Genomic DNA, 16,056 nt, shown 5'->3' with positions numbered 1-16,056 from the left:
GAAGATAACATGAATGGTCTCACTTAAATTCCACAAGACTGTAGTGTCTGTCTGTATGTTTGGCCTCAAGGTAAATTTAATACTTTAAACACTCAAAGCACATTGTAGTCCCCATAAAGAGTACAACAATTTGGTCTAAAGTTTGGCACTGGTAGTTTTCAATATATTTTATGATTAATGTACTGCATGGAAATTTTAACTGGAATACCTTTTCAGTTTGTATGCTTCTCACCACTCCTGTCACCGGTGTTTTAGTTGTAAAAGGTGATGGAAATGTGTGCTTAAATCATTACTATTAGCATAGTCTTAGAAAAGTCCCTAAAGAGAATGGTTACCCTGTTTCTCTGCAGTCTTTCTCTAGACTTCTTTATTAAATGATAGATCCAATATCCTGCTTCTAGAAGCTTCTTGGGTTTTTAATCAGCAATCTTTGTCCCAATGTGTCCTTTTAATTTTATGGAATAGACAGGAATTCACAAAAAGTCTTTTCACCCATTTTTTAATTAGAAAGTCCTTTAGAATAGCATATTTCTCCAAATTAAAATTCATATTTTAGTAATTATGCAGGCACTTCAATTCTAGATTGTTTATATCCTACATTCAATTAAAACTGATTAAAATATAGATTTTAATAATTTTCAGGCAATCATTAGTTTATTAGTGATTGCAATCATTTGTGGACCTCTGATATTCCAGAGCTCGGCAATGATTGTTCTTTTCCCACTGTTCAACACATTATTTTCCATCCTTCTGCAGAGATCTGGTTACTCAACTATTAATGAACTCTGCATTCAGGCAATCTTTATGCCTGTCATAGTTTCTTGAAAAAAATCAATATAATGTTCCAAAGAAGTGGGAATGTTCCTTAATATATAACCTAGTGGGTACCAACTCTAGTAACCTAAATGAAGTGAATATACTCATGTTATATTTAAAAATGCATAGCAAATTATTCTTCAATCACTCTCATCAAGGGAAAAATGTACCCCAAATTTCTGGGTTACCTTTGCTTTTTGTATTCATAATTTTTACCCATTCCAGGCTAGCATTTCTTTAGCATATAGATTTCCTAGTGTCTCAAGCTGCAAGGTGAACAAGTAACCTAATCAATAGCAATGAGGAAAGCTGTGAGCAGAATTTCTTATGGTATTGTGGCCAGAAAGGTTGTTGAGAGAAGACCAGAGGGGTTGGGGCAGGGAAAGAAGTCCTACTGTACCTACTGTTGAGTTTTAATTAATTTTGTTCTGATGTGATGGTCACCTCTCACTGAGAAAGGCAATTCAACCTGGGTACCTCAGAAAGTACTAAGAAAGCATGACACTTACATAAAAAAATGTCCTTAATGATGGGAACTGATCTTATCCATAGCTCCTGAAATTAAGATGACTTTAGAGATTAGCATTGAAACACAAGGCTCCTGGGTTTATAGAAGAGAGGTTCACAAGGCTAATTACCATGAGGAATTACCACGAGGAATCAGTGACCTATCTGGTAGTAATTCCTGAACTCTATGTCAAGTTCCCTGTGTACAACATACCTTCAAATGTGCTTCATGTGCATGAGCTCAGTTAATGCTCATAACATCCTTTAAGGTAAGAGCCAGAATTTATTAGATCATCAAAATTCCTTTATGTCACTGTATTTTCAGAGAAGTGGTTTTATTCCTCAGGTTTTATTTTTCAGGGTAAAATTGATGTTTATTCATTTTTTTCAGACTTTTAGAAAAAAACTGAAAAGAGTCCAAGAGTTCCCAAGTGCCCCAAAACCTATATGAGGTTGCTGGAACATCTAAGTGGGCTATGCAAAGAGGATATTCAATAAGTTCTATCCTCATAAACACATAAACCATCTCAGTGGTAAGCCAAGAGAAGGCAATATATTTAGTTGAACATCCAAACATCAAATGAGATAAGAATCTCTTTGGAGACAAGTTAGGATGACTGTATTCTGTGTTCTGCAGAGGAGAGGGTAGACATGCTTTCCTCTTCCTTGAGTCTATTGAGGAGATACTTATCAAGAGCTTGTCAGTGAACTATCTGCTATTCATTCTGAAAGATCTAATGCAACATGCATCCTATCCCTGCCCACTCTCTCAGTCTATATTCCTATTCTCACATCTCTCTAATCTCTCTCCATACACACTTCCTCTATTCAAGTTATATAGCACGACTTCCAGAACTACCTGCATCCAATATCACTAATAGAGGCCACAGACTCCCTTTACTTATATTGTGCCACTTTCACGATATAATTAAAGATCTAGAGGCCATCATCTGACAGTAATCTCCAGCTAAGGTAAGATCCTTTTTATGCTCTCATTCTTTCTCTCCTGAGATAATGCCAACAAATGCATGGTCCCTAAACTCCCACATCAAGTTTTGTTATAAGAAATCTGATCTAAGAAAACAGGTATCCATGGCTTTGTGGTGCATAGATATAATAGGAGATTTATGACTGTGAGAGGCTAAACCTGTGAGACTGTGGTTTGTAGCTATCTGATTGCCCAAAGGCAGAAGAAAAAAAGATCACACACAGACCCACTACAAATAGGCTTAGCCATAAAAAAAACACTGGTATGACAAGGACTGGTTTCAGGTAGTGAAGTTGCTTCAGCAGAGAATTTTAGATGTCTGGAGAGACATCTTTGAAAACTTCAAATGGAACTGAGATTTGTACTCTTGTAGCATCAATGTCCAGAGTTATCCCCACAGGACCTCCAAAAGCCTCACTTTTGAGGAAGGAGGATTTAAATCTGCTGCATCTAGAGCACCCTACCATGAAGCTACAGCTATAGAAATATAAGATTTATTTTATAACTCACATTTCTCCTTTAGCCCCTCTTCTAATCCTAGATGACACAATAGAAATATCTACTGAATGTAAGATAAAGGAATACCTATTGCATCAAGTTTCTAGGCTTAAGGCAGGTCCAGGTTGCAGAAGTGGAGATAATCTTTACCTGGATGAAACTGGGATGATTTATCAGCAGATTGGTCAAGCAACACCTGAAGCATGAGAATAAAATGTCAAAGTTTGAAGATAAGGAGGGAGATAAATCAAGAATTTCAAATAAAAAATGCTACTTACTGGGCCTTTTCCTCCAGAAGCAAGTCTAGGGTAATGGAAAGTTGGGCAGATCCCTGCATCCCAGGGACAAATAAAAGGGTTTATAAGTTAAACTAGACACACAAAGTTGGTCTTTGTCTAACGAGAATGGACCTGTGATTTCTCAAATTCCTCTAACACATCAAGTATCTCTCAAGGGAATCTAGATAGGCATGATGCACAAAATGAAATAGTTACCTGTTTTCTAGGTCTGGAAAATGTGTTTAGAGTTATAGTAAGTTGGATCTCTACTACTATTTTTTTTCCTTGAGAGTGAATAGAATAGCCATGGAAACATTGGAATTCACACACAGAGAAGCACAGAGATCCAGGCAAAATATAAGCAAGTAGATCCATTCAAATGATATGCAAATGAATTATTTCCTTTATCTGTACCCTTCATATTTTAGCTTGATTATGAAACCCATAGCTTACATCTCTGTGTGTACAGAAGTTAAAAAGGTTTTCTCTGCTCCTTTATAGATAATCAATTTCTTAATGTCCTCAATTGTGCTGCTTGGATACAGCTAGTCCTTCCTTAGATTTTCTTAGGTCCCTAAGCAGCAAATTTTCTTGATCATATCTGTGGCAAATTTTATTTTATCAACTCCACTATATCAAAATTCACTCTGGAAGTGACCTCTTCAGAATTAATTCAATTTCAAAATAGTATAGTGAGCATTTCTATATATTGCCAAGATATATTATCTTTCCTTCTTTTTCTGATGGAGAGTTTAACAAACATTTATGAGGCTTTCTATCATTTCTGACAGCATCTACATCTTTATCTTTCTATCTATATCTATAATATTTGTTCATGAATTATTTCTGCACAGAAATATCTACAAAGATATCACTAGTGTCTATGAAGGAGAAGAGCTATAGGAAACCATTTGTCCCCTAAGTGGTAGCTGTCACAGTATTGTCAACATCAGCACCAACATCTGATAGCATGGACAACAGATTCAACCTCAGGCACAACTGAGGCACTAGATGAGCTATGAATACTACAGTATATGGATTAAATTGTGTTGTTTGCATGTGATTCTGTAAATTCAGTTGCCGTTATTTCATCCTGTTTCTGGAAATAATTTCTTCAGTATTTTCAGAGAGTATCTAAAATGATTCAAATGTCCCTGTGGGCTGGGAAAGATAAAGCTCCATGTTAGAGTTCATGCTTACATAAGGTCCTGGTTCCAGTCTCTAGCACTACACACAGGAAGAATATTGCTACCACTTAGACTATTTAGAGTCATTTTTTTCTGGCTGAATTATGAGGCTTAAATAAAACAAAGAATCCTGAAATTTTAAACAGAAATATATAATGTTTTAGGTGTTGTGAAGTGTCATACTGTAGAATGAAAGCCCACCCTAAACTTATTTTGTTCTTTGTTGGCTAAACTACCACCTACTTCTCCCTTCTCTTTTTTTTTTTCCTTCAAGAGGCTTAAGATCCTATCTTTCTCTATGAAGAACAATACAACATGTGCTTTGGCTAGGCTGTGTACAGTGTCTCTCAATGGTCTATATGCTAAAGGACTGGTCTGCAGAGTGGCACTTTCAGTAGGCTCTGTGGGCCATTAGCAGGTTGGTCCAGTCATTGGCTTAGGACATGAGTGGTTAACTCTATTCCATAATGCACAGTCCTTAACAGAGTCACAACATAATGGGGCCATAAGTATCTTAGACTGAAACTTTCAGAACAGTGGACCCTAGTAAAACTTTTCTCCTTATATGTTGATTGCTACAGGCATTTCATTAGAGTGACTAAGAAATCCATTACTACAATTTATCACATACCCATGTTGTTTTCATTATAAAGGAACCTCCAACTAACCACTAACACTTTCAATGCAAGTGAGGCCATAAAATTAATAAAGACTAAATTTAAAAATCATTACATATAATATATAATTATATGTAATATAATTTTTCTATATTTTATATTATTATTTCAAACATAGCATGCGCTTATTATCATCATTTGTCATATCCATTAGAAGGTGATGGCTAACACTAATTAAAATTATGTACATATGGTTGATTATCATAGTATGTTTCAATCTATCTTAAGCAACATTTACAGATACCAATTCAATTAAAATTTGTAATGCTTGTTTGCAAACACACTTCTTTTTCATTTTATGGCATGATGAATAAAAGATTTCAAGTCAGCCATTGGAAAAGCTTAAATATGTTGGTAGCTGAACCATTACCATGAATAATAAATGAGCTACCTGGGAAGATCTAGTCAGAGTTTACAGTGCACAATATGATCTTCTAAGCTCTCTATCTGTATTTGCTTACTTAATGCTCATAAAATCCTGCAAATAGGCATTTTTATCCACATTTTATAGATGGAAAAAACTGAGGCATTACACTGACATTTACAAGATCAGATACACTGAAAATTGCAGAGACGGCTTTCAAGTATAAATACTAAAGGGCAAGTTTTAAGGATAACATTCAGGGCCAGCATACCCTGTCTCATAAGTCTATGTCTATTACCATAGGGCAAATGTGCATTTTACCTTAAATTACAGTCATTCTGCGTAAGATGCGTGAGTGGCCCCAAACCACCTCTTCTCATTCTTTTACCTCTTTTAGGATAAAACTTCACAATATCACATATACCATTTGTTACACCACCTTGAAGTAAAGCCAAATTCTCCTCGTTTAAAAATAACAAAGGCCATATGATGCTGATACAAGCCTCAGATGACTTTCAAATGTTATCATTTCCAAGATTTTAGGCTGGCTTCCTTCAATCAATTAATGACATTTCAGTTTTCATTTCTGTATTGTCTACTAGGCTTAAGTTCAAACCACATGGGTTCATCTTCTACGGTCACAACAAACAATTTCACCCATGTTGTGTTAGTTCTTCCTGTCTTCACTCTTACCTTTCCCCTTTACATCCCATCTCTGCCTTTCTCCTCTGTGTCCAAACATCCCACCCCACTGCTCAATCCGTGCTGTGTTTTATGTCTTGCTTCTTTATACAATTCATTTCCTCAGCATCCTTAAGAGATAAATTTTCGACCTACAGTTTTCCTGTTCTGTGCTGGTGTCTTCTATAAGCTCACGTTCTTGGTATTTTTCTATCATTCCTGTACTAATGTCTCATCAGTAGATATCTTCAGCTATTAGTCTAGTCCAAAGTCATGTTCTCAGTAAAAAGCACACTACAAGGACATACAGCTAAAATGACAGAGGCCCGAGCTCTTTGCTCTTTACTTCTAATTCTGTTCCATTGGTTTCTAATTTTACTTACAGAGCATCTTTGATGTACTAATCAGCAGTTCATTTAAATTTCACAAATTTGGCCTTGCCTAATTCCCACTTTAATTCTCCCTATAAAGCAGCCTTTTCTTTGCCTCTCCATTTACATTTAAAACATATTATTACATATGTCACATGATAGCTCTTTAATTCGTCATAGTTGCTCAACAATCTAAGAGCCTGAAGGTTCAAGCTTAAGTCTACCAATTCTTCCAACACATGCCTCTCTTGTTGTGCCTCCTTAAAAATTTATTATTATTAATTTTTGGTTTTGTATCTCATTTTACAGTTATAAAGCTAAATACTTTTTTCTTGATTGACCACATCTAAATTAATCATCCACAAAAGTAACCTGGCAATTCTTTTATTCTTTTCACATTTAATATTATTTCTGTCTCTATGGCATGCTTAGCACGTGAACTTCAGCTCAGGTTTGAATTTTTTTTAAAGATCTTTTCTTCTTTTTATGTTGTTATGCATACATGCTTAAAACAGATTTTTTTAAACTTTATCTTTTAATATTTTATTGCACAAAAAATTCATACATGCATACAATATGCTTTAATCAAATCTTCCACTCTCTTCCCTCCAGTTCTTCTTCTAAACCTCTCCCACTTTTCCTCCCAACTTCATGTGCTTTTTTGAAAATTACAATTTCTAAATATAATTTCATTATTTATCCGCTTCCTTTTCTGCCCTTCAACTTCTCCCATGTTTCTCCAACCCCACATCAAACTCATGGCCTCCTTTTCTTTGATTGATACAACACACACACACACACACACACACACACACACACACACACACACACAGCCTGCTCGCTCCATTTAATGTTGTCTGTATGTATATCAGTTAAGGGTCTACAGCAGTGGTTCTCAACCTGTGGGGCATGACCCCTTTGAAAATCTTCTATGTCCTAAAATATTTATATTACAGTTCATAAATTACAGTTATGAAGTAGCAATGAAAGTAATTTTATGGTTGGGGTCAGTACAACGTGAGAAACTGTATTAAAGGGTTGCAACCTGAGGAAGGTGGAGAATCACTGATCTACAGGATCATGAGTAGACTATAAAGATTGATTTGTGTTGTTCTCTTTTACTTTAACATATAAGCACAGATGGTAAAATAGGTTAAAGTTAGAAGGAGCCAACTTCATCTTTATTCTTATGGATAGGGAAATTTATCTAAAAGATGTTCTTTTAAAATCTTGGATGCTTGAGACAATAGTGTGCTCTTTGGCACTCATTTCAGAAGAAATTTTCCTCAATAGATACTTAGTAAACTGTTGTAGATTTATTTTGATTTAGAAACAGGAAAAATGCCTTGGTTAATTTAAATAGTCACTGGGATGATATAGGGGAAATAATTTCAAACCAACCTTCAGAAACTCAAAAGCAATACAATAATGATTCATTAATCTGCCTTCCAGACCCTGCTAATACATGATTTATGACTTGTGGAGTCACTTTCACACCACCGATACCATCTGTTACTCTTCTGGCTGAGTCACACAGCTCTGTTCTTCCTCTGAATTCCAAGTGAACTCAAGCAGTAGCCGATCGAAAGGATCAAGCTGTGGTCTGACTGAAAATGAGAAAGCAGTTTACCAAAGGAAAATTTACTTAAGTATCTATAGTAAATATACAAGAAACCTCACATTTTCATCTTTGCAAATTGACCTTGTTTGTGCAAAGTATGTGCCCATGTTCACACTTTTCAGTGTTTGAATTGTAGGCCAGATATTCTGGAGCAGACATTCCCAAAAAGAACATTATTCAGGACTAAGACCAAGATAAGGCAGACAGTTGTCATATGCTTGTTCAAACTAATCTCTGATATTCATCACTTCAAAATTATGATTTTTTTTCCCCAAAATATCTTCAAAGATGTTCATTGTGGAAACGAGAAGACATTGTATATATGTAAATAATAGACCACACACATGTATTTACATTAGTCTTTTATATTAGTTCCTTGACCTCAGAAATTGTGAAGTATTCAATGTCCCTGTATATTTACTGTAAATTTTACATGGTGACATGTATTCAACAAATACCGATTGAGTTATTTCTCCATTGAGTCTGTGGAACTCAGTGACCACTTGTGTGCATAGAATTGAAATCTACAGCCAGTGAGCATCCCCATCAAGCAGGAGTTTGTTTTGCTATAGAGTTTGTTTTTAACTTAACAGAGCAAAGTTCTACTTAACCTGTTCTTGTTTCCTTTCACTTTTAGGATGTATACAGTCTCAAACGTGAATTACATCTAGCAACACTACCAGGGATTTCAGTCAGGACAGCTCCTACCCTGAACATGGCAGAGCCAGAGTATGTGTCCCTTCTAAGCAAGTCTGAAGCAGTTATTTCATGACTATCAAGCAAGCTTTTGATATCAGTTTTTATGCTTATATACTGGCTTTAATGTTTCTCATTATTCTGAGATAAAATCTGACATCTATATTTCAGTCATTGTTAACTAGTATGCATATTGGTATGTGTAGTTGCCAGACTCTAAAATTTTCTTTTTATGTCATAAATGAGAGTTAATACTTTTTCTAAAAAATTAAATCACTCAGCAAATGTTTGTACAAGATCTGCTAAGTGTTGGACAAGTTGTTTGTACTGGGGTAAAACATTAAGTCAAGCGGTGGCGTCTCTGCTCTTCTTGTACCTTAGGACTATAGAGACACACGTTCTAAAGAAATCATCCTGAAGGGATGGAAAGTAGTTCCTGGAGCAGTGTCCCACTAGAGCAGGAGGAAGACTCCAAGCCATCTCCTCATATTCTACAGTGTAGAGTTTCTCCTGGCCTGCTTTATGAAAATAGAATAAATAATTTATTCCCTTTCAGAGTCTTGAAAAGAATCCACTGGGCACAAAGTTTTATGCAACTATTTTCTGTGATCCTAAGAAGCTTGAGGTTTTGTGGTCCAGAGGGAGAGTTCTCAGCTAGCAGCTATTGATTTTGTCTTTGGCCTTGTCATACCAGGCCCTTTGCCAACTCTGCTTGCTGGGGAAATTTCCTCTCCCAAATCCTCATACAAGTTCTGTACAAGCCTTCTCAGTTTCTGATGAAAGGGTAGAGTTACTCTCACGTTATTTTCGTTATTTTCCCATCCACCTGAAGAAGCAGTCTAATGTATCCAGAAATCATGAGCCAAACACATAGGGGAGTTAGAGTTTGTCATCAAATCTAGTACATGAGAACCTTCAAATAGCTATTACCTTACATTGATCAGTGCTCATGTATCTCCTGTGTAAGGACTTTCTTTATGACTGAGATTCTTACCCCATTAACTATAACCATTTACACTGTATACTAATTTTGTGAGCCTAATATCTGTTAGATGTTATTATGAGTGTCTCACATGCATTAATTAACTTAATCTTTATAAGATGTTTGATACCGTGTGATGAAATTGTTTCAACTGGTAAGGACTGAGTAAAAAAGGAATTTAGCAACTTAACCTAATCATATAATAATTGTATTACTCCTAGATTTGAACTCAGAGTTTTAATCTTCCAATATTGGGAATATTATCAACTGTATTGCTTATGATAACTTGACTCATTCTCTTAATGTTTTGCCCATCTTTAGATTTGGTTTCTTCTTACATTTTACCACATCATCTACAATTATAGTTCTACAAGTAACTGGACTGGCTCTTTATCAAATGTTTTAGCCCTTGAAAGATTTCAGCTAGTGTTTGGCAAATGACAAAGGAATCTTCACTATATTAATGATGGTGCCAGGGCAAAGGAAATGTTTTAGTTGCTAATATTCTTGCCCTGCAAGCATGAGGCTCTAAGTTTAAATCTCCAGAACACACATAAAAGCCAGATGCAGTAGTATGCATCCATAATCCCAGTGCTCCTATAGTAAGAAGGGAGGTGGGAATGGGAGAATCCTTGGAAGCCTGAGTGCTAGCTATCCTGGCATATGCAGGGGCAAACAAAAGAAAGATTCTGATCTCCAACAAGGTAGAGGAGAAAGATCAACATCTGGGGTTTTCCTCTGACCTCCACAAGCTCACTGCAGCAAGAGCATGCATACACTCACACACACACAAATGCATATACACACATATGCATAGGATATATTTGGATTAGTTGCTTAGTATTGAATTAGTATTGTTAGAGGGAACTTGTGGTGGTTTGAATAGGTATGACCCCCATAGACTCATGTCTGAATGTTTGGCCCAGAGGGAGTGGCACTATTAGGAAGTGTGGTCTTGTTGGAGTAGATTTGGCTTTGAAGGAACTGTATCATTGTGGAGGCAGGCTTTGAGGTCTCATACATGCTCAAGCTATGCCTAGTGTGGTGCACAGAATTTCCTGCTGCCTGTGGTGGATCAAGATGTAGAACTCTCAGCTCCTTTTCCAGCACCATGTCTGCATGCATACCGCCATGCTTCTTGCCATGATGATAATGAAACTAAACTTATGAAACTGTAAGACAGCCTCCATTAAATGATTTCCTTCATAAGAGCTGCAGTAGACATGGTGTCTCTTCACAGCAATAAAATGCTCAGACAGAACTCTAAAATACATCTTAAATTTTCAAATGACATAGGGAAAAGTCACTTGAAATAGAATAAATGAGTTGCCCAGGTTGTACTAATAACATTGGAAATTCTAAAATCTCAGATTATCGTCTGAAAAAACATTATAATAGCAGTGGGAACCAGTTTAGTTATATTGGGATAAAATGAAGAAAAAGTAAAAATAAAAGGGCTCAATGTTTACTAGAACGCTGTGTAAGATGCTAGGCAGAATGCTGAGCATCTTAAAACTTTTCGCTGTTGTCCTTTTAGTAAAATATAAAACCAACAATAAAAAGAATAATAAGAAAAAGAAACAAGGTATAGGAAAAAAACCATGGAAAAATAGTGGCTCTAAGTCAAAATTTGAATCTCCTCTTCACAGCATAATGTATATATATGGAAGATAAAGACTGGAAATTGGGTGCTTAAAATTGCTAAAATGAAGATTGGTCAACCAATCTTAGTTCCAACTCTCTCTTAGTTCCTTTTAATATAATAAAGATAGTCTTGCAAGACATCTTAACAGAAGTGTGTAGGTACATTCTCTAGGTAAACCTTGGCACATACCTCTCAACCTCAATGAAAAGCTTCAGCTATCTTAGATCCTGAAATGGAGTAAGATAAGCTGAGATTTGGAAGCTGGAGGGTCCAGTCATCTACTCATTCTTCTCGAGGAAAATGAATCATATATATATATATATATATATATATATATATTACAGTTAATCATATATATATAGTTTTAAGTATACTTATTATATTTGTCATTTAATTTATTGCCATTTATTTTTATTAAATTTAAACAAAATATTCTGGGGAGATAATTTCACATACACAGGAAAAAACAGTATCTCACATCAATGAAATATTTCTAAATATTAATTTTTAGATTACATATTCCAAAGTGTTCTGCTTTTAAGAACATATCATGGCATTGGCTGTAGATGTCATCCAAGCTGCCATTCTCTCATTTAATGTGTGGCCTTAGATAAAAAGAAACTAAGTTGTGATATCAGTTGATTAATTTTAAAATTCAGTGTAGAAATCTAATTAAATAATTACCAAAATGATTGCATGTGAATTCAGGTTTATTTTATATACATGTGTGTATATATTTATATTTTTTTAATTTGCAAGTATCCTGTTTTCTTTGTTTGTGGAGTAGAATTCATAGTAAAATAGTCCTTTGTTAACATATATTTAGTACTGGCTCTGGGACTATGTTAGCAAAAGAGATACTATAATTTGTGAAATGGGGACAGACAACAAAGAAAGATAATGATGGAGGAAGAGGCCAAAAGATAGGATGTGACTTATCTCTTTGAGTTTCCCCAGTAAGAATCAACTCTCTATTAACACTTAGTGAGATTCATTTCTATAAGAGTGTGTGTGTGTGTGTGTGTGTGTGTGTGTGTGTGTGTGTGTGTGTGTCCCTTTGTTCTGTCTCTGGGTGGTCTGGGTAGGGAAGGCACACTTCCTTCTCTGTATAACTCCCTTAGCATTGGTTCATTTCCTTTAACAAAAATGGAAAAGTGCTGTCATAGGGTAATGGGATTGATGATAAAACTCTTGGTTACTAATTTTAGTATATTACGGTTAAATAACCTTCATTTTTCAACTTAATTATCTTCAGGATCTTGATATGTAAAGTATCACTAATTATATTTAGCAGATGCTCACAAAACTGCTGGAGGTTGCTTGCACAATATATTTGCAGTTATTTAACTTTGTAAGATTTGAGAATCTTACAAAAACTCCATCATGAGAGGAGCTGGTTCAACTCCCTGACATTTTGCAAAGGTTCTCCAAATGCAGTTGCAGTAATTATACTTGACTTTCAAAATCTTAGTCTGATAAAAAAGAAGTCAGCATGGTTTTCCTGTCTCCATATGGATATATAAAACCAAACAAATGCAAACATGTCCTTGTTTTCCACTATTTTCTGTTTTATACCCTGAATCTCCATATCAACCTACATGTGTGACAGTATTTTATGCCGTTATTCAATCTCTTTCTATATACAAAATCTCTTAACCTCTATCCATACTGAAAAACTCATCCACAATAAAGTTGCTTTGCTCTCCTGACACTCATTGATTGACTATGAAGTATGTCAAAGGCCATTTGGGATACAGTGATGACTCAGATCTGATTCAATCTTTGAAGCAGTTTTGTTTGTGTCTGGCAATCTCTTCTACTTGGGGAAATGACCTTTCAGGATACAGCATGGGCATGTGATAACAGCTGGAGCCAAGCATCGGCTAGAGCTCAGTGAGGTCAGATAGAGATTTCTGTGATGATTTGCATGAGCAGAAAAATAAAGCAGCATTTTCAATTGCAGCTGTTAAACAAGGATAATGTGAACCTAGACTCAATGACATTTTGCCTGCAACTGGATTTCATGCAAAATGAATTCAAGTAGCACATTTCAATACTAATGCGTCCAGTCCTCTCCTAGTTCTTGGGAATATTTGGCAATAAATTCTATTCATGCTTAAGCTACTTTGAATTGCATTTCTGTAACTGGTACTCCAAAGTATCCCAAGGAACACAGGCTTCTTAAAGTTTATGCTCTAAGAAGAGAATAAAGCTGTAGTGCCCAAGCTGAGCTAAACAAGTATTTCAAACTATGATTAAACACAGCAGTAATGTTGCAGTAATTTATTACTTGTGGCCCAAGTGCTACTTCATCTTGATTCCTAGCTATCAAAGTTTTAAAGAAATGTTTCAGTTTTAGTTGTGGTACATAAGCTACATGTGTGTTATCTAAGAAGTGAAGTTGTAGATCTATTTTTTTTTTTTTTTGCAGCAATTCCTGATGGACTTACTGAACTTCTGGAAATAACTCTGTGACTTCACTAGAAACAACATAAAATGAAATATGAAGTGTGGTGGCCACACACATGGACTATTAATCCCCCAACCGTTCTAACATTTGTAATCATATTGCCACTTGAAATCTCTTCCCATTTGTTTCTAGATCATGTTTAGATGCATTAAGTTATAGTTTTCTACTAAAATTCCAAAACTCATTTATATGCATCTTAATACTTTTATTTTCTTCCTTCCTTCCTTCCTTCCTTCCTTCCTTTCTTTCTTTCTTTCTTTCTTTCTTTCTTTCTTTTTTTTTGGTGTAGAGTTTCTTTGTGTGGCCCTGGCTGACCTGGAATTAGCTGTGTAGACCAGGCTGGCCTTGAATTCACAGAGATCTGCCTGCCTCTGCCTCTTGAGTGCTGGGATTAAAGGCATGTGCCACCACTGCCTGGCAATACTCTTATTTTCAATATGATAGACAATAACTCCTTATGAAAATGGTACTTCTCCTTCTGTTGTATTAGGATCTATTCTTTGGAAATACCTGTTTATAATATAATCAAAAGCAGCAAGTAGCACTGTTTGAAATTCATTTGAAGAAAGTGAATAATAATTAAGGTCAAATAATAAAGTTTGATGAATATAATAGAGAAACCGTATTGATACAAATGAGAATTCATATTTTTTTCTTTTCCAAGAGCTGAGCTTTCTTTTTTGTACAATTGTCACATCATCCCATACAGCATTGTAATGGATAAAAACAAGTTGTACTGATAGTAAATGAGCTATGGAGTAGTGTAATCAAAATAAAAGATCACTTCTCATTTAAATGCACTTGCTGAAAATTAGGAAGACCAATGATATGCAACAGAGAGAACACAAGTAGACTCATCTGTGTCTGAAAAGTAATTATCTAAATGCTGGATACTGAATCACAAGGGCAAGGGTGGGCTTTTAAAGAAATAGTTTAGGGTAAACTGTGGAATGATCTGGAAAAGGACAAATTAGACCTACTTCCTGGTGATATTAACTGAAAGAATGTAAAAATAAAGGCAAATGCCTAAAAATAAAAATAATATAAATGTAGAAAATGAAACCACAAATGCTATCAGGTGGATATAAGGAAATGCCATCATACATTACTTATGCAAGTAAAGAGACTTAGGTTTTAAAGGCAAGGATGTAAGAAAACAGGTTGAACTACCTATATATCTAATTGTTAATATGTCCTTACAACCCTGCAGATTTATAAGTGGAAACTGGTAAGTGGGCACTAATGATGAGTTTTAGAAAAACATACCTCATACCAAGTGTGGTGGCACAGGGCTTCAATCCCAGCACTGGGGAGGCAGAGACAGGGAAGCTCTGTGAGTTCAAGGCCAGCCTGGTCTGCAAAGTGGGTTCCAGGGCAGCTAATGCTGTTACAAAGAGAAACCCTGACTCAAAATTCTGGATTGAAGTAACCTATAACCCTTTCAGATCTAGAAGGGCATTAATTTCCCTTAATTTTTGTTTCCCGTTACTATAAAAAAAAAAAAAAGCCTGAAAAAAGCAACTTAAAGAAGAAAATATTTATTGACTCACAGTTCCATGTTATAGTCCACCATTTCAGTGAAGTCAAGGCAGTGGGAACCTGAAGGAGATGGTCACATTACATCCACGGACAGAAGCAGAGAGCAAGAGTTAATGTACGCTGGTGTTGAACTCAGTTGCTCCACTCTTTTGCAGCCCAGAATCTCCTGGCCAGGGAACAGAGCCACCCACAGTGGGTAAGTCTTCTTCACATCAGTTACCATAACCAGGATAATTAATTACCTGCATATGATCATGAAGATTCTACAGTGCATCAAGTGGACAAAACTGAGTTTTACAGCATTGGTATGTAACATGAGCATAGACGGGGCCTTTTGTGGAGTTGGTAATATTGCATCTTTAATCTTGATAGGATTTCCAATGCATTGGAGACACTATAAGAACACATGGAAGTGGGAGTAGATAGTGAGAGAGAATAGAGAGAGTAATTAATGAGAGTAGATAATAAGACAACAGATATTAACATAGGAGGAAAAGCAACTCTAAAGTTATGCAGCTCTGTCTTTCAAGGAAATCTCTTATTTCCTGTTCACTTACTGAGTGAATTATCTAGAATTACTGAGCATTTGGATATGATTACATTTCAGTTCATATCATTTTATGATATCCTTCCATAATAAAACTTAAATATAAAACATATTCCTACTTCACTTTGCCAAAAGTTGATAAAGATTTTCACAGAATCTAATTATTTCCTTTTTAAGTAGGTTCGTTGA

Source organism: Peromyscus leucopus, chromosome 10 (assembly GCF_004664715.2).
Source record: "Peromyscus leucopus breed LL Stock chromosome 10, UCI_PerLeu_2.1, whole genome shotgun sequence".
NCBI classification, from domain to species: domain Eukaryota; kingdom Metazoa; phylum Chordata; class Mammalia; order Rodentia; family Cricetidae; genus Peromyscus; species Peromyscus leucopus.
Note: the sequence above shows the minus strand (reverse complement) of the source record.